This window comes from Microtus oregoni, unplaced genomic scaffold (assembly GCF_018167655.1).
Source record: "Microtus oregoni isolate MIOR12 unplaced genomic scaffold, Mior012 000038F_ref0000394, whole genome shotgun sequence".
In the NCBI taxonomy this organism is placed as follows: domain Eukaryota; kingdom Metazoa; phylum Chordata; class Mammalia; order Rodentia; family Cricetidae; genus Microtus; species Microtus oregoni.
Genome location: NW_024543097.1, coordinates 13359703 through 13382680, shown reverse-complemented (window position 1 = coordinate 13382680; position 22978 = coordinate 13359703).

Genomic DNA, 22978 nt, shown 5'->3' with positions numbered 1-22978 from the left:
CTGGCCATTCAAAGAACCATATAGAAAGTTAACTGCCAGACAAATTGCTTAACAGCCTAGAATGTGAGCTATAATGACTGTGTTTGGATATCTTCCGGGTCTAGGTCTGTCCTTTACTTGGCAAGACAATGCGTTCAATCAGAGGTAGATTGTTTTAAAGCCTAATCAACATTATCATTGCTCAGGCGGATGGAAGTGTGGGTATTATTAATAAATAGCAAGCAGCCTCAGGGCTTGAATCGCTTTTCTATTTATGATCTGTCAGGACTCCTGAAACACAACTTTGATTAATGCAAAGAAATAAATTCAGCATCCAATGATGTAATTAGTTTTCAAAAGCTTAAGGGAAAAAAATTTAGTTGGAAAAAACTCAAAGCAGTTAAAAATCCAATGTCTGTTTCTCTGAGGGATTTAGAGAGGTAAGACAGGAGGAGACAGAGAGTTAGCAGTATGTTTGGTTTTTCTTCTACATTTTTTGACTTTTCCACCAAAGTTTATTTTCTTTTTTCTACTGGCTCCTCTCCGTGTGTCCTGGTAGAATCTAATGTACCATTCTATTCCAGTAATGGGTAATGACCTGTCATACCCGGGCCCTCCTTACTATCCTGAAATAAAATTCATACATGGCATAACCTAGCTACATGTATATTTTTAATAAGCTATATAATACAGTGATTTTAATAAAAAAGATAAAAAGGAGGTAATTTCTAATAAAATATCTTAATATGTAATCACATTACCACCTATTCAGCTTCATTTGTGCGACATGAGGACATCTTAAAATATCTGAAGATAATCTGGTTTATGAAGGATACTGTAGTTCATATAAATGATTAAATGGCTTTATTTATCTTTTGATGCAATAATTTCCATTTCTACTCAGTATCTTTACCACTTTCTCTAGACATTCACTGAATATTTCCCCTTGACTTCAAGATTAAGATACTGAAATAAAAATCAACATTTACCTCTAAAAACAGAATAAAACAGATTTTATATTAGGTAGCATCACACCATATGTGAGTGTGAAATAAGTAAATTGCTCTAATATAAATATTTTGGTGCAAACTTCCTTGATTTTATATATGAGGAAAATGAGATTCAAAGAACTCTTACCTTCTTTGAATAATACATCAGAGCTGGCAGGCAGACTTCCTGAAATGACACCATGTTTTTTTTTTTTTTTTTTTTTTACAGGAATGGTCTTCGAGGTGTTATTGGGAAAGGCAAAAACGCTTCTGCCATGCACGAAGACCAAACAGTGCTGTGTGTAATCTCTCACCTACTTACTAGAGCATATTATCTTACTAAATTATTTTGAACATTCCCATTGTAAACCAAGTAACTGATTTTATTAGGATTAAGTCAACATCCCCCAAAACACTCCCAGGTGGAGCTCAGCCAAACTGGAGCTTCGGAATTTTAAGAACTAGCACTCACTCCATGTTGGCCCAAACAAAAGGACAGAAACACAAAAAATGACAAGAGATTTGACAGGCAGGAACCAAAGACTGTGGGACATGGACAAGTCTGAGAACACGGTCACATCCAAGGCACCCAAGGAACTGAGGAACATCTGGGGTTTTTGAAGCTCCAAAATGGAAGCTCTGTAGATGGACACAGGCCACGGGAACACAACAGGTGAGAAAGAAACCTAGGATTTTTGCTACCTCAGATTCTATTAGTCTTTGAGGATCCATCTGTGGACACAAACCACCATCAACAAGAACAACAAGTAGAGAAAGCAAACTATTTTTTAACTTTAGTTAAAATGGAAAGGAAGAGAACATCTATAACCTTACAAAGACATGCATATCATGTCATTTTTAAGATGAGGTGGCAGGTTGGACTTTGGATGGATGATGCAGAGATCATTTTGAATTACATGATATTAACTCACTGAATTGTGTCTACTCAAAACTCTTATGTTCAAGTTTTTACCCCCAGGACCTCAGAACATGCCCATATTTTATAAACAGGGTCATTTGTAGATATAAATAATAAGATTAATTATTAATTAAGTCACTCAATTAAAATACAGCTAGTAACATAATAAGGAGAAATTAGAACACGGACCTATACACAAATAATATCATATGGAGATGAAGCTGGATGCCTAAGTACTGCTTCTGGTGGTGATGAAGACTGTCAGGAAGTTATCAGATGTTAGGAGCATGCGTGGAATCAATTTTTCTTCAGACTCTTCAGAAGGAGCAATCCACTGACACCCTGTCTTAGGCTTCCAGCTTGCACAGCTGAGAGACAAGACATTTCTGTTGGGTAAGCTCCCAATTCACTGTACTTTGTTATGACCTCTGGACCTACTTTGTTCTTCAGCTGATGTGAGGACACATTCTACCAACAGCAACCTGGGAAGGAATGGTGCATTCGCCTTACACAACCAAGTAACAGTCTACCACCAAGGAAAGTCTGGGTAGAACTTGAGGAAGGAACCTGGAAGCACTGAAGCAGAGACTCTGGAGGGTCCTGCTTATGGGCTCACTTCCCCTGGCTCATGCTCCCTCTGTCTGCTTTCTTCTATAAGGCAGGGCCACCTGCCTAGAGATAGCACTGCCCACAGTGGACTATGCTCGGCCACATCAACAACGGTCAAGACAATTTCCCACAGACATGGCCGTAGGCCAGTTGGATCTAGGCAGTCCCTTAGTTGGGATGATTTCTACGTTTGGTTTTGCCAAGTTGGCAACAAAAGCCAATACACGGTCATAGAACAATAGCACACATGTCCAGAAGCTACTGTAAGCCATGAAGTTATCTTCTATTTGTATGGCTCTATCCCTTACCCCACCCCAGAGTTCCCCAAAGGAAATCTGATGCCTTTGACCCTGTTAGCGGTTATGTATGTGTGTGTATTTTATGGAGACTTTCTGAAGACGTTTCACACTCTACATATATTAAATGAAGGTGATAGCAACAATGAATATAAACCAGAAGGGTTAATTGGTTATAGAGTTCTTATTGCAGTATAGACATATAGTAAAAAAAATAAATGAATGCTAAGCATGGTGAAACATGCCTTTAATCTCAGCATTCGGGAGGCAGAGCAGGCAGATTTCTATGAGTTCGAGGCCAGCCTCATCTACATAGCAAGTTCCAATATGTGCTGTACATATAGTATTGCTATACTAATTCAGTAGGTGTGTTTTCTCTGACATCACCACAAACACATAAATAATGTGTTATATTACAATATTTTAACAATTACACCTGACTAGGCAAAGCAACTTTTTGGCTCCATGTAATCTTGTGAGGCTGCTGTCATATGGGATTTACCATGTTAACCAAAACATGCGTAACAGAGAAAGAATGCAGAGGTTCCTCCATGTTGCTGACAGTCCAGTTTAGGCTTGACTAGAATTTGATCTCCTTGATGACAAGCCCCATAGGAAATTATTCAACTCTGTTCTAGAAAACTGAGGTCAAGATGTTCTAGCTAATTTATCTTGAGTTCCGTTAAACTTCTGCTTGTGCAAAACTCCCCTTTCCCCCCAGCTAACAGGTTATCTTAGCTTCTGTTAAATTGCTTGCTTATGCAAAATCTATCATTGCCCCCTTCCTGCCAATCGCCCCACATACACCCTGCAGCTGCTGAGGAAGATACCAGGATGTGGTTTTTGCCTTTAAAAACCCTTCCCTTAAACACTCAGGGATACACTTGGTCCCTAATACCTGAATGTAGTTCTGGCTAGCTGGAATAAAGACTTAATTGGCCATAGGTTGTGTTGAGTGATCATCTCTCGGGGGCTCCCCATAACCATTGCAGAAGAAAAACCCAGTGCTGAAATCAAGTTACTTCAGTCCAATGTTGTGGGATGTTTTATTCTTTCAGCTTTTTGGGGGGCCTACCACTCAGTTCCCAAATAAATCACACACAGAGACTTAGTCTTATGAATGCCCGACTTTAACTTGGCTTGTTTCTTGCCAGGTTTTCTTATATTAAATTATCCTATCTACCTTTCCCTCTGGGCTTTTATCTTACTCCTGTATATCTTACTTGTGCTCCTACTCCATGACTGGCTGGCTGTGTAGCTGGGTGGCTGGGCGGGGGGGAATGCTGGGGGGCTGTGTAGCTGGGTGGCTGGGCGGGGGGGAATGCTGGGGGGCTGTGTAGCTGGGTGGCTGGGCGGGGGGGAATGCTGGGGGGCTGTGTAGCTGGGTGGCTGGGCGGGGGGGGGGATGCTGGGGGGCTGTGTAGCTGGGTGGCTGGGCTGGGGGGAATGCTGGGGGGCTGTGTAGCTGGGTGGCTGGGCAGGGGTGGGGGATGCTGGGGGGCTGTGTAGCTGGGGGGCTGGGCGGGAGGGAATGCTGGGGGGCTGTGTAGCTGGGTGGCTGGGCGGGGGTGGGGGATGCTGGGGGGCTGTGTAGCTGGGTGGCTGGGTGGGGGGGATGCTGGGGGGCTGTGTAGCTGGGGGGCTGGGCGGGGGGGGATGCTGGGGGGCTGTGTAGCTGGGGGGCTGGGCGGGGGGGAATGCTGGGGGGCTGTGTAGCTGGGTGGCTGGGCGGGGGGGATGCTGGGGGGCTGTGTAGCTGGGTGGCTGGGCGGGGGGGAATGCTGGGGGGCTGTGTAGCTGGGTGGCTGGGTGGGGGGGGCTGGGTGGCTGGGCATGGGGGGGCTAGGTGGCTGTGTAGCTGGGTGGCTGGGCGGGGGGGGATGCTGGGGGGGCTGTGTAGCTGGGTGGCTGGGCGGGGAGGGGCTGGGTGGCTGTGTAGCTGGGTGGCTGGGGGGGGGAAGGAGGTGGCTGGCCCCTGGTGTCCTCCTCTCCTTGTTCTCTTGATCCTCTTCCTCATTTCTCCTTCTATTTATCCTCTCTGCCTGCTAACCCTGCCTATCCTTGCTCCTGCCTTGCTCTTGGCTATTAAGCTCTTTATTAGACCATCAGGTGTTTTAAACAGGCAAAGAATCACAGATTCACAGAGTTAAACAAATGCCGCATAAAACAGAAGCAACACACCTTAAAATACTATTCCCCAACCGTCCAATATAAGACAGGTCCAGTGATTGTAGCGAATGCTGCTAGGCCCTACCCACGGCACCTCTCACTCACCATGCCAGTGCACTTACCGGGGGCACTACTGCAAGCAGAAACTCTTTGCCTGGGTTGTTCCCTCGGCCAGGTCGGGATGGGATGAAATGTCCCCTAAGGCAGACCTCAGCCTGACGGGGGTTGCTGAACACAGCCTTTCTGTGTCACACAGAGAGTCACCTCAGCTGTCCCAGGGGAATGCAGTCGTGGTCATCACACACCTTTTTTCAGTTTTCTACTCTTCCCCTTCATGTCTGCACTCCCCTGTGATCATGTCCCTGACACACTGTTTCCTTCTGTTCCACTCTCTGGATCTGTCTCTAAGGAGCCCAGCTAGGAGAAAGGCAGAACATGACAATTCACTTGGTTAATTAAGGCTTAAACTCTGATTCTATGTGTTTGTGATTGGTTTGTTCCTCTACAGAGACCAAAGTAATTTAATTTCATAGACAAAATATGGTTGTCATTGATGCTATAGACAAAAGTTCTGGTTTTCCCACTTCCCGGCATGTGCTGCGATCATGAGAGTTGGCCAGGCCAATTAAGTACAAATGAAAGCGATGTCTTTAAGAGCCGTGCATGGCTCCCCACGTTCATTTTCTCTGCCTTGGTTGGTGGTAGATGAACTTTCAAATGGCCCCTAGTTCTCTATGTTTTCTGGAATTCATATCCCGTTCAATCTCTCTCCCCCTTGATTATGGCCTGGTCTACGCCTTGCTACAAAGCAGTATATATCTAATCAATGTAATGCTACTCGTTACAGTGTTACATAGGATTGCAAAACATGCTGGTTTGTACCCTCTCTGTCCACATAGAACTGAAACCTATCCACAGCCACCAACTCAGAAGCAGATCCTTAAGCTGAATCTCAGTGGCAACCTCCACTCAGACATGAAATCACCCAGCAGAACCATGTCTGGCTTCCAGCCCCACAGAACCTGTGAGGACATAAGCCTGCTTGTGTTCTAAATGCCAAGCTGTTGGTGTTTGAAGCAACAATAGAAACCCCTTCAGTAACAGAGTGATTGACACCTCCCTCAAGCTAGGTCCCAGCTGACCTAATAGTGCCAGGTATGAGCAGAAAATAAAGCTTTGGTATTTAAAGTCACAGTGCATGTTAGTGTTGCTCAAGTCTACTTATGCGTTCTGACTTGTACATAAAGCAAACCTTCTGCTCTGGCCACTGAAGAGTCTAAGAATAAAAATATAAAAATATAGATTCCAAAAATAAGTAGAAATAAATAAATAAATATAAAGTGGTAAGCCTAGGAGAATAAGAACAGGCTGTCGGCAGCTTTCTCAGCAGCTTAAGAATTAACTATTAAAGCCGGGCGATGGTGGCGCACGCCTTTAATCCCAGCACTCGGGAGGCAGAGGCAGGCGGATCTCTGTGAGTTCGAGACCAGCCTGGTCTACAGAGCTAGTTCCAGGACAGGCTCCAAAAAACCACAGAGAAACCCTGTCTCGAAAAACCAAAAAAAAAAAAAAAAAAAAAAAAGAATTAACTATTAAGCTGAGGTCCCCAGTTAGTTCCTTGGGCAGCTGAGGATAGGGAACCTGAAATGACCCTATCCTAGAGCAATACTGACGAATATCTTGTATATTATCATAGAACCTTCATCTGGTGATGGATGGAGATAGAGACAGAGACCCACACTGGAGCACTGGACTGAGCTCCCAAGGTCCCAATGAGGAGCAGAAGGAGGGAGAACAGGAGCAAAGAAGTCGGGACCACGAGGAGTGCACCCATCCACTGAGACAGTGGAGCTGATCTACTGGGAGCTCACCAAGGCCAGCTGGACTGTGACTGAAAAAGCATGGGATAAAACTGGACACTCTGAACATGGCGAACAATGAGGGCTGATGAGACGCCAAGGACAATGGCACGGGGTTTTGATCCTACTTAATGTGCTGGCTTTGTGGGAGCCTAGCCAGTTTGGATGTTCACCTTCCTAGATATGGACGGAGCGGGGAGGACCTAGAACTTACCACAGGGCAGGGAACCCTGACTGCTCTTTGGACTGGAGAGGGAGGGGGAAAGGAGTGGGGGGAGGGGGAGAAGGGTGGGAGGAGGGGAAGAAGGGTGGGAGGAGGGGAAGAAGGGTGGGAGGAGGGGGAGGGAAATGGGAGGCTGGGAGGAGGTGGAAACTTTTTTTTTTTCTCCTTTTCTCAATAAAAAAAAAAAAAAGAATTAACTATTAACAGTGGTTTACTCGGCTTTACAACCCATAATGCTATTTGCGAGGCTGAAGTGGCCCCTGAAAACTTCGGGCAGCTCTGCAAACTGAGCATCAGCTTTTAGATAGCCCCCTCCCCACACCGCACCACTCATGACCACCCACTGATGCAAGCTGAGTTTTTTGACTTTTTGCTTGTGCATTTTCCCATCCCGTTCCCTGCCCTGTGAAACTGGCAGTGTCAGGGGAAGGCGCATAGCCTTGGTAAGCGCTATCAGGGAACGCCAGGGAAAACAATGGGCTAAATGCAAACACTAGTTTAACTGAAAAAAAAACTCTGTTAATGGAATTTGCAAAGAAGGGCAATTTGTGTCTAAATTTCACCTCAAGACTGTAGAAATTCCTTTGTTATTGCCTAATGCTTGTTGCTTCTTACTATAAAAGGGGAGGGGTCAAAAGCTGGCCTTTGCCACAGCCTTACAAGTCCCTCTCTGGGTGTGATCTCAGCTAGCTGATAAGCTTTTCGTGCCCCATGGAGATTTAACTTTTTTAATGTTTTACCTGGAATAAAGTTTGCTTATGGCTTACTAGACGTCGGTGGCCTGTCCCCATCTTTGCGTGACCCCCTCACCCCCCCAACCCAAAAGCCACCTCACTCTTATGTTGCTGAAGAATATATCCTGCTAGCATTATGACCTGGAGTATGAAGACAGTACTGACAGCATAGATCCAAAACCTGGCTTTGAAATCTTACGTCCTCCACCAAATTAATATTCAGAAAATAATCTCTATGTCTTTTCCTTGTTTCCGGCTTAAAATATGACCCTGTCAAAGATCTATAAAGTCCCGTCCTCGAAATACAAATAGCACTAATATGAAGCCAAATTTCACAGGAGTTGCTTCAAAATCTAAACAGCTAGCTCTGTCCTAGGAGGAAGTAACAACAGTCTCCTTCCCTGCTTGCCTCTCCACTTCCTGACTTAGCGGGAGGTTAATTAGACACAATTGCCACACAAAAGCACTGCCCGAGGGCACAACACGATGGACCAATTTGGAGTCAACTGTGTCCTAGAAACCCTGGGAGGTGCCAGCTATCTCCATCCGGCTGAAGACAGACTCTCCCTTACCGGTCCAGGGGCTTCACGGACTCTAGGTTTGCTGCATGACCCTAATTGGAGTGAAATTTCCATTGCAAGACACTGTTCAAGGATGAAACTCGACGTCAACGTCTTGATATGTTTACTCTTGGCTCCTGGGCACAATTGGAAACGCTGGTATCCAGACATCTTTCTAGAGAAACTCAGGGCGTATACACATTTTTGCAGGGTTTTATGCCTTAGAAACCAATTCACACAGTTAGACCACCAATGACACAGAAAGCAAATGTAAATGAGGACGGTGAGTAGACCGGAGAAAACTTGGAGGTTAGCTCTCCAGGAAACCTGGCTGAGGTTAAGAGAGAGAAGTCCTCACACCCTGACCTGGAAAGTGTTTCTCAGCAGGCAGGCCACCCTCAGGCTTCTGCTCTCCTGCTGTCTTAGGCCATCTTGGCTGCTTGAACAAAATGCTTTCACCTGGGTGTGCGACACCACCTGGAACGGCTTCTCACAAGTCCCAGATCAAGGCAGCAACCGGCGACACATCTGGCAGGGATCCATCTCCATCCCAGCTTTACGGTGGATGGTGTCTTTCAGCTGTGTGCTTGCACTAAAAAAAGAAAAAGGAAAGCCTTCCTTTGGCCTCTTGTAGGGCACCAGACCATTCCTGAAGACTCCACACTCCCGACAGAATCACCTTGCAAAGGTCTTACCTCTGAAGGTGATAAGAGCTGTGAGTCTAGGTTTCCCTTCTGTGCCCTGCTGTTTGAATCAGGTGCTTGCTACCTAGTCCACGTTAGCCTCAAACTCACAATCCTTCCTACTGCTGGGATTATATACGACATATGAGGAAAGTCATATGTCTAAACACAAACATTTAGACCAGAGCAGCTCCTATTCCAACAAGGAAGCAGATCGCTCGTCCCTCAGCTAAGTGGTCTTTACAGCCCATTTCAGTCCAGGTGTCTAATTGGCCCGCTAGAGGAGACAGGTTGGATTTGAACCCTAGCCAGCTCATCTGCTTGTGAATTTAGTCCAGGTACTGTACTTCTCTAATCTCACGTTCCTCAGAGGAAGCCAGTACCTTGGAGGCAGTAGGGAGGATTAGATGGCTCTGTACATGGAAAGTCCTTGATCCAAAAAGGCATCAGTTAAGATTCTTTTTTTTTTTAAACCATTTTTTTTTTGTTTACTACTCATTCTATTTAGTTTATTTGTGTTTTGTTCTGAAATCTCTGGAAAAGTGTTAAACTTTTTATGTTAGTGTCTTGCTTTTCGGCGCTCTCTGTACTGTCATACAAAGACCAATTGTTATTCTTTCTGTTCAACTCAAGCCTAGCGCGTGGTGAGAATTCGTTTTATGCTGTAGATGTTGATGACATTCAGCTCACATGGACCTGTTGCAATGACCTGCTCACCAGAGTGACAACTCACGAAAGGACTGGTGGGGCACACGACGAACAGATCACCACGGTACTGAGCTCCCTGGCTGTCCTGAAATACTAACGTGGATTCTAAGCGAGAGCCCTGGAATGAACAGCATGTAGGAGACACCCGGTATGCTAGGTTTTATGAATTAAACTCATGTGCATTTTCCTATCTGCTGGCTTTTAGGTGTATTCCTATGATAGTCTGCTTTTCAGGGGTTTCCCAGGAGACCATGCATCCTTTTTCAGGCATGAAAGGCTGGGTCCTCTTTACATAGTTATAAATATACGGAAAAAACTTGAGACCCTCAAGAGAGGTAAATTCATGTCATGGGGGAGGGGTGTCAAGTGCTGGAGACTTTTCTTCCCGAAAGGAAGCCTCCTTTGGAGGTTCTAGAAAGGAACAAACTTGTCAATGAAACTCCTAATCCTAGAATCATCATTCTGAATCTAGAAGAAAGTTCTGCCTGCAGATAAAGTGGGACTAGTTAGTGATACAGACATTCTAATATATGCCAGTGTGATGCCAATTCTAAACTTAAGGCATTGAATTCATTATATATTCAATATAATTCAAATAATATTGCTCCCAGGAATTCCCACCAGGCTGCATGACCCAGAGTTTCTGCTCAGCCAGCCTGGTGTTTAGAGGATAAACGGAGGAGAAGGGACATGGCGGAGTCAGCCTGAGCAGGAGGTGAATTTCACAGAAAGGCCCAAGCAGGATGGGATGTGTACCACCCTGGCTTTGGGCTCTGCGGGTGGTAGATTTATGGTAGAATTTCATGGACACTATCAGCATCAGTTTCAAAATGCCATGCATTTCTGTAGCAGTTACTTCGCCGCCAGTGGCTCTGGCAGAGATACCACTGTGGTTTCCTGCTTTAGCCACCTTCTTCCCCTCCCCGTTCTTGCCTTTTTCTGAAGTGTCTGTAGGCATCTCCCTTGTTTCTGGTGATGAAATGTCCTGAATCCACAAGCACGGTACCCAGGCCCTCTTTCAGCACAAACATGCCATTTAAGATGTTTGCTTGTGTCCCAACACCACGGCAGCCTGTATTATGTTGGTTTGTGCCTATTTTGTGGTATGTTGTGTTTAACTTCTTATTACAATAATACTGACCTGGGCAGTTTGTGTAATTACTAAATACAACAGTTGATAAAGCCGATAACTGTTATGACATTAAGATGATGAAATGGCATTGACTATGTCGGTTCTTATGGCAGTGATAGTTTTATAAACTGTCCCAATAGTCAAATAAGCTGCTATTGAAAAGAGTCATCCCCAAACAGTGGCTAACATGGTCACTCAACCACACGCATATTCAGAGATCAGGCTTCTGGACAAGCTAGTGCCGTGAATCCCAGTTGGCTTCACTCGGCAACAGAAGAACGCTGAGAAACATATCCCTGGATGTGCCACGCCGACATCCTTTCATGAAAAGGAAGAAGAGAGGACGGATGCGAGGGCCAACTGGCAGCGTCTGCAAAACTGTTTTCAGCATTAACCATAATGGAAGGAGAAGAGGAGCAGACCCTCCAGGAGAGCCAGCAAAGGTTATTCTTCTCTTTAAACAAGGCCTCTGTCTGTAGCCAGAGAGGGGTGAATACAGATATGCGGGGTCTCCATCAGTCTATGTCAGTCCTATAGAAAGTATAGACACGAGTGGTTCCTGCTCAGATATGACTCCTCGCTACACTTTAGGAACTGCTAGATCTGGGCTGTGAGACGGCTCAGTCCGCAAAGGCACTTGCTGTGCAAACCCGGTGATCTGAGTTCAATTTCCAGAATCCACAGAAGGGTGGAAAGAGAGAACTCAGTTCACAAAGCTGTCCTCTTACCTCCATGAACACACACACACACACACACACACACACACACACACGCTCATCATACAGCAGTAAAGAGGTGACAGATTTCCCGCACAGTAGAGAAGCCATCAGCACAACTAAGGACCACATGAGCATCAGGGTATGGGACAATTATCACATGTCCCAGTTGGTGAAGGGTTGACATATAGACACAGCTGGCAGACACCCATCTGGAGGGACTAACATACAATGTGCTGGGTAAATATGATGATGATGATGATGATGGTAATAATAATAATAATAAATACACCTTGAATGTGAATATATTTTTTAACTATTTAAATTTTTACCATTAAATTTTGAATTTTCCTTTGATTTTACTGATATAAAAAAGGTATGAACCCCTTTATTATTTTCATGAGTCATATCACATCATTGATCACCATATATTCATGGTTGTTTCTTTTGGTAGCCTTGCCAGAATATAATGTAGCCTGCATATAACCAGCAGATGCAGGAAGAGCATCCACATAGATAGCAAAACTACTTTATATAATTAGACTATTTGTAGAATTGAAGAGAAAGCTTACTGTAAATATGAATTTAAAATGTAACTACAAAAGATATAAAGTATTTATACAATAAAAAACAATGGATAATTCTGTAATTCCAGCACTTGGGAAACTGAGGCCAGAAGATTATAAATGAATTCCAAACCTACCTAGGCTGCTGTGTGAAATCCTGCCTCCACTGATGTAAAAAAACACTTATGTGCTTCTTAGTATATAACTCAAAAAATTGTTACATGTCTTTACAGAACTGATATAACCAAGACCTTCAAAGGGAAAACTAGGATTTTTATCATAACATGAAAATGCCTTTATACTTGGAAATTTAATAATAAACCACTCTTTCCCTTCAAGTTTCCATTCTGGTGAATTGAATTGCATAAATTCAGAGATGGAAATTTAGCCGCAAAGATAAGAAATTTTGAATTCTCAGACTGCATTTAAATTTTCTTGTTAAAATGAAAAATGTGGTTGAATTCACACGCTATATTTCTCTGATCCTCCCCTACGGTTGAAAAATCTTAGAAACTGAAAACTCGGGGTGGGTTTTACAATAAGAATCTCAGGTCTAATCCGATTAGTGTGTCCTTTAGGGAGTAACCTAGTTCTGCTTGTACCAGAATTCAGCCTCAGCTTTACAACCAACTAAGCAGCTGCTGGCTGAGACCTAGAGATTTCTATTGTAATAGTCTGCCTGAAGTTGGGGTTTTGCTTGGTGTCCGGTGAAGCCTTGTGGAACAACCACTGTGTTAATGAGAGCACCAAATAAAGGCAGAGAATGGGACGAGGGACTATAACACAAAGCCAGGTCTGTGTTCCTGGCAGGTCACTGTTGATTGATGATACAAGGAGAGGCTAGAAGAAATGTGAAGGATTGCTTAGGTTTCCTACAATGACAATTCTCATCTCCTCCTCTATTTTCTTTAGTTACTAAGTCTTAATTTAGAAACTAATCAACATCACCTTTTCTATTTTTAATTACTGGGCTTCCAGGGAAGTTCATGTGACCCAGACTAGCTAAGCAACCCCCATTCCCTAAAATGTAGGAACTGGTTCAGAGATAGACACAGGTGCAGTTAGAGCCAAAGTCGTACAACCAGACTTCTGCTGGGCTACTCAGGGCCTACATTCTTTTTGGAAGACTGTGAAAGCTTCACTCTGGACCTTTCAGGTACCGATCTCTCTTATTTGCACAACCACCTGTTTCCTGAAAACTTACACCCAAGGAAGCAGAGAATGATCAAGCGTGTTTTGTTTTTTTTTGTTTGTTTGTTTGTTTGTTTTTTGCCAAGCAGTATGTTCTGTCATTGTTGTTCCTTCCCTGATTTCTGGAAAGGAGGGGCCAGAGCACATACACCAAGGGGAAGGGAAGCAGCTGTCTAGTTCAGGGGCTCTTTAAACACTACTCACTTTGCTGTCACTTTGTCAACGATGGTTTCTGTCCCTGAGATGTCGTCTCTCCACCTCACAATACCAGGAGGTTCTGAGGAAAGATGTAAACTCTGAGGATATCCTTCACAGGTTGTAGAGTTGGGTGCTGCCGTTGGCTGTGATCTGTTCGGGGCTATAGGCCAGCCTACTCGACTGTAGCTCCCAGTAGTATTTGGATTTGCTCCTAGCATGGTGACTACATTTTAAGGATAAGCATTTTGTGAGGAACCCTAACACACTATTTTAGCAGAATATCTAGCCCAAATTCAAGAAAAGAAAACCAAATAGGAGTGTTTTTAAAATGTATTTTAAAAACATAGTTTAAAGCTGCCATAGCGGAGAAAAGCAATAGTTCCTTTACAAAATTAAGGTGAGTGCCCATCTATCAACAGGAAATTAAAGAATAGCATTGAACACTATCAATCAAATAAACAAAACACTGTAATTGGCATTCTATTTAAGACTATGACAGTATCTAACAAAATTATAAATCAATTATAGGCAGAAAAATATTAAAGTGGTTATCTCTGGGTACTGGAATCCACAGAGGGACTGGGCAGATGCTGCTCAGTGTTGCGTGTTCCTCTGTAGTGCTTAATCTATTTTAAAAACTATCAACCTGTAGTATTTGGGGCAAAAGCATAGAAGTCAAATATCTAACTATAATTATTGATACAGACAGACATTCCTTTCCTCAAAAGCTCCTGTTCTCGACCTCTGTTTTGGGCTCACGACTTCATGGTTATGAGGAGGGTAAGAGATGAGACCTGAAAACAGGGGGGCCTGTACAGATGGGTGCTCCCCTCCTGTTTCAGTGAGGCTCCTAGTCTGAGATGCTGCCCCCCATGTTGGGAGCAGGCCATCTCTCCTGCCCTCTCTGGACATACCCACATAGGCCACACAGGGCTTTGCTTTAGTAATGTCCAGTGCACTTCTCAACACAAGCAAACTGACAGCTGAGATTTATCATCCCCAGTGTTTGTAGCCACGGTGAGTTTAGAGTTTAATGGGTCAAAACGGGAGCTTAAATGTAGTCCAGGCATTAGGCTGAGAAACACAGTAATAATGTGGTTTTTCTGTAAGCAATTCTGTCCCAATTTCTCATCAGATGTACATAGGCATAACTGGGAAACGGGTTGTCCTATCCTCACCAGTCTATCCTTTCACCGTGGCCTGTGGGGCGATGCTAAGTAGTCACTAAGATTTAAGGTTTTAAAACATTGCTTTTATTTCATGTACATGATTGTTCAGCCTGTGTGTGTATGTGTGTGTGTGTGTGTGTGTGTGTGTGTGTGTGTGTGTGTGCATGTATGTGTGTGTTAACTGTGTGTATGGCCAGAAGAGGGCACTTGATTCCTGAGAACTGGAGTTAGAGACAGTTGTAAGCAAACATGGAGGTACAGGAACTGAACCCTGGCCTTCTGGAAGAGTAGCAAGTGCTCTCAACCATGAAACCACCCCTTTACCGCTCCACAATTTAAGAGTATTGAGAGCAAAAAAAAACTATTATGAAAATCAAATGGAAAACAGAATATGAACTATTCCTATACTATGGCAACAATGAAAAACTTATCAATGTATATGGATAAAAGTTGACTTAGACCCCAAAGGCTTAATTTTCTCTGGAGGTAGGAGAATATAAAGGCATCTCTCACACTTTGTTTCAACTAATTTTGCTTGAACCATGACTAGCCAGTCCTGTAAGAACTTACCTGTGAGCTATGGAGTCAGCTCTGTCAGTGAACTGTTTGTAAACATGAGGACTTGAGTTTGATCCCCAGAGCCCATACAGAAAGCTGAACATAGTGCATGTTTTATAACCCTACCACTGGAGAGCCAGAACCAAGCAGGTTGCTGAGCCTTGCTGGCCTATCAGTCTAACCCATGAGCCTCAGACAAGTGAGAGCCTCTGCATCAAAGAAATAAGGTGCGCAGCTCCTAAGAAATGGCCTCTGAGGTTGACCTCTGACCTCCACACGTGAGCACACATGGGCCTGCGCACCCACACGCACGAACACACAGCATTTAACTAAGCAAGTTGAAGGCGTTGCAGAAGTTCGTTCTCACACTAGGTGTATAAACAGATAGTGCATCCCCTCACCAGACAAAGAAAGTTAGAAAGAGGACTCAGGGTCCTGAAGTCAGAGAATAGAGCTGTACCCAGAGTTGGGAAATGGAATGAAATCTGTAAATTATATAAATTTCGGCCTAATTGTTAAGGGATGTGTGTGCTTCTAAGTGGTCTCTCATTAGAAACAGTTGTGAGTGGCTCTCTGGAAATATAATGAATAAGGAGCTTTCAACATGGTGTCCGGAAGTACAACATGGAACGCTGAAGATCCCAGAAACAGAAACCGAGTGAAAGGAGAAAAGATGGCAGAATATGATAGTCTTAAGCACATGCCACAGCCTGGGGGACAGCCTTTCTCCCCCCACCTTGTCAGTCCCATGGATCACACTGAGTCTTTACCCACTCAGCCACCACACCAGTCCAGAAAAGCAACAGACTTTACCTGAGAGTCTTGGTTGAGTAGCAATGGGGAAACAGAGGTTGTAGTTTGATGACAGCAGAATCAAATGTTGATGTGGTCGTGATAACTGGTTCTAGGAAGAATAAGTGGAATTTAAAAATATCTTGGAGGGAAATCCCAGATCTGGGGTTCCTAGTAAGGTTGGAGTATTTTGAAAACTCTTTTTACTCCTACAACCCTGCAAAGAAACAGTGATGTGATTAAGATTGCCTAAACCTGTGGGAACATAGAGAATGGTTTGAGAGCAAAATAGCAACAGCATTTGGGAAGCCAGAAAGTTGATGACTAAGGCTTAAATGTCAAGACAGCTGTAAGCAAAGTAGATATGAAGCCAACAGGAAGGAAAATTGAAAAACAATCAGATTCACAGTACAAAGTCATCAAGAGGCTTAGAAATGGCACCAAACAGTCAAGACAAGGGTTATCCAGAATCCTTAAAATATGCACTGGGGTGAGAGTGTGTTTGCGGAACACTTAGATCCTGGTGTTTTTCTTGCCATGAGGGATAAACTTACTTTGAGAGAATAAAAGAGAGATATCTAGACTAGGAAACACTGTAAACAAGGGAGTTAAAGGCTTCTGCCTGCATGATGCTAAAATCTTCGTGTTCTGTGATAGCCAGTTATGATGCAGACTCTGTTAATCAAACTAAAAGTAGAAAACGTAAAGAAATTTTCACTAATTTCCACCAATTCAGAAGCCAAGGATGTCACCAGATCACATCTAAAACCAGCTAGCAAGACCTTTCCTTGCTTCGCTGTTGAAAGACCTGAAAAATTCAAACCCCTCTAGCAGAAAGAGTAGAGCCAAAAAAACTAGCAGGGAGAGAAGAACCAAAAATCTAGGTTAGCCGGTTCAGTGACTCTGTTCCAGGAACTAGCTGATCATAAAGTTAGATTATAATCTTGAGAATACTCTTGAGAAACAGGGAGTTACCCTCTTGTGATTCTCACTGGTATTTTCCCTTTGGGTTATTGGGTTATGGTTTCTTCCCTTAAACACCCCTTCTCCTAGCTACTCAGGGTAGAACTCTCTCCCCCTGCGTGGGAAATGAGTTTTGGCCCCAGTGCACTGGTTCCTGTCCTGTCAATAAACCTCGTGTGATTGCAGCAAAGATGGTCTCTCGTGAGTTCCTGGGGGGTCGTGTTATCTTGAGTGAGAGTCTCCCCACTCCAGGGGTCTTTCACTGTGACCCACTGGCTTGCCCCCCCCCCCCCAGCATATCTGCTTTATGACTTTACTTGTTCCATAACTAGTAGATTCTCACATCACCTCTTCCCCAGCAGAAATGGACCCACAGTACAGAAAATGATAGACAACAAGATGGAGGCAGAGGCTCAGGCTTTCATCCTGAATTCAGTTGCCCTGAGTCCCAGTTAGTCACTGCTTTTAGCAAAACCTGATTCTGAGTGCCTGCTTCAGGGACATCCAAGAGGAGTTAGTCATTGTTCTTTGGGAACAAGCCTGTGTCCCAGTACCTACATTGCTACTTATAGTTATATAGGAGGTGTCAGCTACCACAGTGAAACAAGAGACAGGGATTGTATGAAAACTTAAAAGGAAGAAGCAAGAATAACTGGATTTGGGGTTGATTTCTTTGATAATATGTCTAGAAATCTAGCTGCATTTCTCTATAACTAGGAAGGAGGAATAGCCTTGTATTATTAAAAATCTGAGAGAAAGGGCGGGGGTATAGCTGGGGTGTAAGTTAAGTTCTTGTCTAGCAGGTACGATGCCTTAGGCTCACATGGCATAATAAAAAGTCAAAAAAAGAGAGTAAAAAACAAATAATAGTTAATGAATTTAGTTATATAAATATTTAAAAAAAAATTTAGAATAGGGTTGGAGATGGCTCAGAGGTTAATAATAATTGTTGTTCTTGCATTCCTAGCACCCACATGATAGCCCACAACCATCTGTAACTTTAGTCCCAGGGGACTCAACACTCTTTTCTGGGCTCTGCAGGTACCAAGCATGCACAGAGTGCATAGATGTAAGTGCAGGGAAATTACCTACACATATAAAATAATAAATAAATCTTTAAAAAAATATCTTGTAGCATTTGCACGGCAAAACAAGAAAATGAAACAAACAATAAACTATCAAAGCACCAAGACTGAAAATTAATTTACAGAAATCCCTTCCACACAAATCTCCTGAGCTGGTGAAAGAGAAGATCCCCTTTACAGGTAAAATGAGGAAGTAAATATCTAGAAAGAAACGTTGTGAGAAATGAGCAAAGGTTGTATGAGGAAAGCATATAAAATGCTCCCTGGAGGCATGAAAATCAGCTGCCCTGAATAGGCTGCAGCTTCTGTTCTTGGGTAGGATGAATGAGCAACACAAAAATTTCACATTTCCATAAGTTAACACACAAATGTAAAGCAAGTCTGACAAAATACCCACCACTGGGTGGTGGCAAGTTGGTTCTAGAACTTACATGAAATAAACAAGTAGACATTACCAAGAAAATCCCTAAAGGGAAGAACAATGGGAAGAGAATGTAAGATTATAAAGTCCTTTCTACTGGTCCTGAATAGACCAAAGGAACTAAACAGGTGCTCCAAGCAAGAGATACAACAAATGTTGCAATATGACCTCTAATATATGTCACCTGAGAACACTGGGGGGGGGGGATGTGGTAGGCTACATAATGGTCCTCTAATGATGTCCACGCCCTTACCCCCTAAGGTGTGAATACACTGTCTAATGATGTCCACACCCTTACCCCTAAGGTATGAACATGCTGTCTAGTCTAATGATGTCCACACCCTTACCCCCAACTATGAATATTCTGACTAATGATGTCCACACTTTTACCCCCCCAAGGTGTGAATACACTAATGATGTCCATACCTTAACCCCCTAAGGTGTGAATACGCTGTCTCAAATGGTAAGAGAACTTTCCAGATGTGATTACTTTAAAAAAAAATCTTGAAAGAAAGAAATTCCCTTTCATCACCCAGATGTACCCAGTGTAGTCACAGAGTCCTTAATCAAAGGAAGACAACTTGGTCAAGAGAGGGAGCGGCATTGTGACATGGAGGCAGATGTCAGGATGATAAAGACATTCAGCCAAATAACGTGACAGCCCCTACAAGCTGAAAAAGGAAAGGACAGCTTCCCCTTAGCGTCCAAAGAAGCAGCACAGCCCTGCCAACCCCTTGATTTAACTCGGGAAGTAAGGGTCATGGAGCATCTGACCTCCAAATCACAAGAAAACAAATTTATTTTGTTTTAGAAGGAACTAAAATTTATAGTGATCTATTACAGCAACACTAGGAAGCGAAAGGACTTGTCTAGTTAAGTCTTACAACTACTCATTTCGGAGGAGGGGAAACAGATTCATACCTTTGGCCAGCTACTATATAAACGCCAGGCAAATGAGGAATTAAAACATAGAAACTGGTTTAAAACTAAACAGTTGTGGAGAGAGGAAGTGGATAGTGATTGCTAGGAATATCAAAGATGGGGTAGGGTAATGGTATGCTCTTAGATAGGCTATGGTAATGAGCTCTAAATCCAGAGTTAAAGCCTGTTCTTTACATACGTCATACAAGTGCTTTACATGGTGTGGCTGTTTGACAAGAATGGTCCCCATCAGCTCATACGTTTGAATGCTTGGTCATTAGGGAACAGTGGTGTCGCTTGACAGGGATTAGGAGACGTGGCCCGGAGTGGACTTTGAGTTTCTAATGCTCAAGTGAGGCCTGGTATCTTTCTCTGCCTGTTGCCTGGGATCCAGATATAAGATTCTCAGCTGCTCTCCAGTTCCATGTCTGCCTGTATGTCACCATGCTTTCCATCATGATAATGGGCTAAACCTCTGAACTGTAAGCCAACGCCAGTTGAATGCTTTCCCTTATAAGAGTTGCCATGGTCATGGTGTCTCCTCACACAGCAACAGAACATTGACTAAGACACATGTGAGTAAAATCTCAGTAAATCTTCTAAAAACATCAAAAGAATTTACTATGTCCAAAGTCAAAGCACAGATACCAAAATTATAGGAAAACTTTGCTACTATTCTCAAAGAACTAATTTATCTAATTGTTGATGAATTTTCCCATTCATGTGTAATATAAAAACCTGGAAATGAAAAAGAAGCAAAACCCAAAGGCGATATTCGTGAAGACCTACGCAACAGCCCTCAACTTGGAAAAGCTGCTCAAATAATTCTGAGTAGAAACTCAAAACTGGAATAACATTTTCCCCTATCTGTGATTCTTTGGAATGACTTTAGAGAAACAGTCACTTAGGAGTATACATGTTACGATCGCTAGAGAAAATTGTGTCTCTACAAGCATAGAACAAATGAGTGCACAGTGCACAGTGTACTGACCACAGCCTTCCCTTTGATCTTTAACACTGGAAACAACTCAAATGGGATGGACTCAGTAGGGATGGACTGAATGGACTACAATGCGTCCGCTGTAAAACTCCCCAGGTAGGTTCGTCACCTGAACCAAAACAGTTGCAAAACATAGCAAGCGTACTATGGCAGGTTATGTAAGAGACAGGAAGTCAGACTACATGAATATTTGCTAAATGTTTCCAAACTCAAAGACTTGAAAAGTAATCATTGATTCTTATGGTAAATTTCCTGGCTAGAGGGGACAGACTAGGCATTAAAATGAGATTTACTTTTTGTGAATATTCCTTGCTCATTTTTAACTTTTGAACTCAGTGAATCATCAAAATATTAGGCAAAGAAGCAAGGCCTAAATAAACCAAGCCTAAGTATAAATGTAATGAATGAACCTAACTATGTGAAATGGGTGACTACAAAGAATTACTTTAAATCACTGTTCAGATGGAAGCCTCATCCCAGCCCCTGGCATCCATATACCCAAAGAATCTAGAATATTTGAATGTTGGTTCTGCCCCCAGACCCCTCCCCTGGAGTTGCTTCAGTCCTGACTCTGCCCTTGAGAAAGCCTGCCATCAATGGCTCCATCCTCAGAGGGCATTAAAAGCCCCCACCCTGTCCCTTCCTGGTCTCCTCAAGTTCCCCTGGGGCCACCCAGGAATGCATTACTCAGAATAAACCTGTATTTATTAATTTGGTTTGGTTTACTTATTATATCAGCGGTGGCAGATTCTCATTAACCAGGATTTAATACTTAAGATTTTGTACTCAACCCAAGTTGAGTTTTCCAGCTACCAGGTGCTGTGAAAAACCACTCTGTCTTCTCCACCAAGAGACAGACTGGCTCTGTGAGTTACCCTATTTCAAGCCATGGCTCTAAAGGGGTCCAGAACCCCTTCCTCCTTCCAGCCTACCTGCCAAGACACTGCAGTGCCTGGCAGCAGGCCTCTTCTGGGATAGAGACAGTCTCTACCTTTTGGGGTCCTTGTATGGGAGACATCTTGCACAGGGGTAGCCCACACCTTCTACTGGAGGACACTCTGTCTTAGTCTCTGCGTCTCCGGCTAACTGCTTGTAAACAGATACTTCAGGGTCCAAGTTCGCTCCTCGAACACCCTATAAAATTTATCCAAACAGGGGCTGAGCTATCCTGGCCAGGTTTCTGGCCCCTCTGCTCCTGCTGTCCCTAGCCTTTCTCTCTGCTCCTGGTTTTTGCCTGCGGTCAATCTCCTTGCTTCTCTGTCCGTCTGGATGTCATGCTTCTGTCAGATTGCTCTTCCAGTTTTCCCGACTTGTCCTTCTCTTGGATGCTCATTCTAGCTTTGCCCATGCTTCCTAGCCATGCTGGGATTCATGCCCAGCACCTGGCTGTTCACCCCCTCCCCCAGCATCCTAGGAGACCGCAGCTTAAGCTGCAACCAGCTCTGTCCTCTACATGGCTCCTGCCCCTTCCAACTCCGTTTCCCTCTGCAGCACTTTGTCCATTCTCCAGGTAACGGGCTGCCCGAACCTGTTAAGAGCTGCCTTGATGCCAAAACCCGCCTTTCATTCCTATGGTTTCTTTCTTCCTTCGGGATTTTTATGTTGGTCAGCAGTCAGTTTCCTTGGAGAAGTTTTGTTTGTCTGTTGGAATGTATGTGTAAATAATACAGCCGCAGTATGCTTGTTTTATGCCTCTGTGTGTCTGTGTGTGCTTGTTTTAAAGAATCTGTAAAACTTGTAACTCCAGATTACAACAGCTCTGGAAAAAATACAAACACATGGGTAGCTACCATTTTGGGTGAGGTCAAAACAAAAACCTCAGTGCCATCTTAACTAAGGGTACAGACACGCGCTGACCCCACTAAGGAGACATTCCTCTCCAATATACTTTAGCTTATAATATATTTCTATATGATAATTCCTGCCCTACCCTAAAACCAAGGTTTTTTTTTTAAAAGATAAGGTTTAAAACAACACTTACGTACTGAGATATTAAAGTTGTACATTTATGTACAGGAATAAATGTTGCTGACAGCCAGATTTTGAAATTTAAGAGTAAATTTGATATTGATTTAAAACATTAAATTGTTTACAATGTTTAAACTTGACTCTGCCTTCTCCAGATTAGGATTATCCTCTAGGTCTCAGGACCAGAGCCAAAACCTATGGACTAAAATATTCTTCTAGTCTTCTTGCCTCTACTAATATTGGTAAGCTGTAACTGATTGGGTAAACTGTACGTCCAAATTTAACTTACGTCTAATTTAGATATACCTGACAGGTAGCGGTTCCCTGTTTCTCAAGCACCTTTACATATCTGAGAGTATGGCATTTAATAATAATAACAACAACAAAAAGCTTCTTATGCTAGAGAGACAAGCCAGCTCCTGCAGCATCCTGTAGCTCCTCCATGAAGGTGGATGGTCAAAGAACTTCCTCCTGGAAGCATACTTTGGATGAGGCAAAGCCACCCACACAGCAAAAAGCTACATTTCACCTCATCAGCTGCCTGGACCCTGCCTGGAATGGAAGACAGGA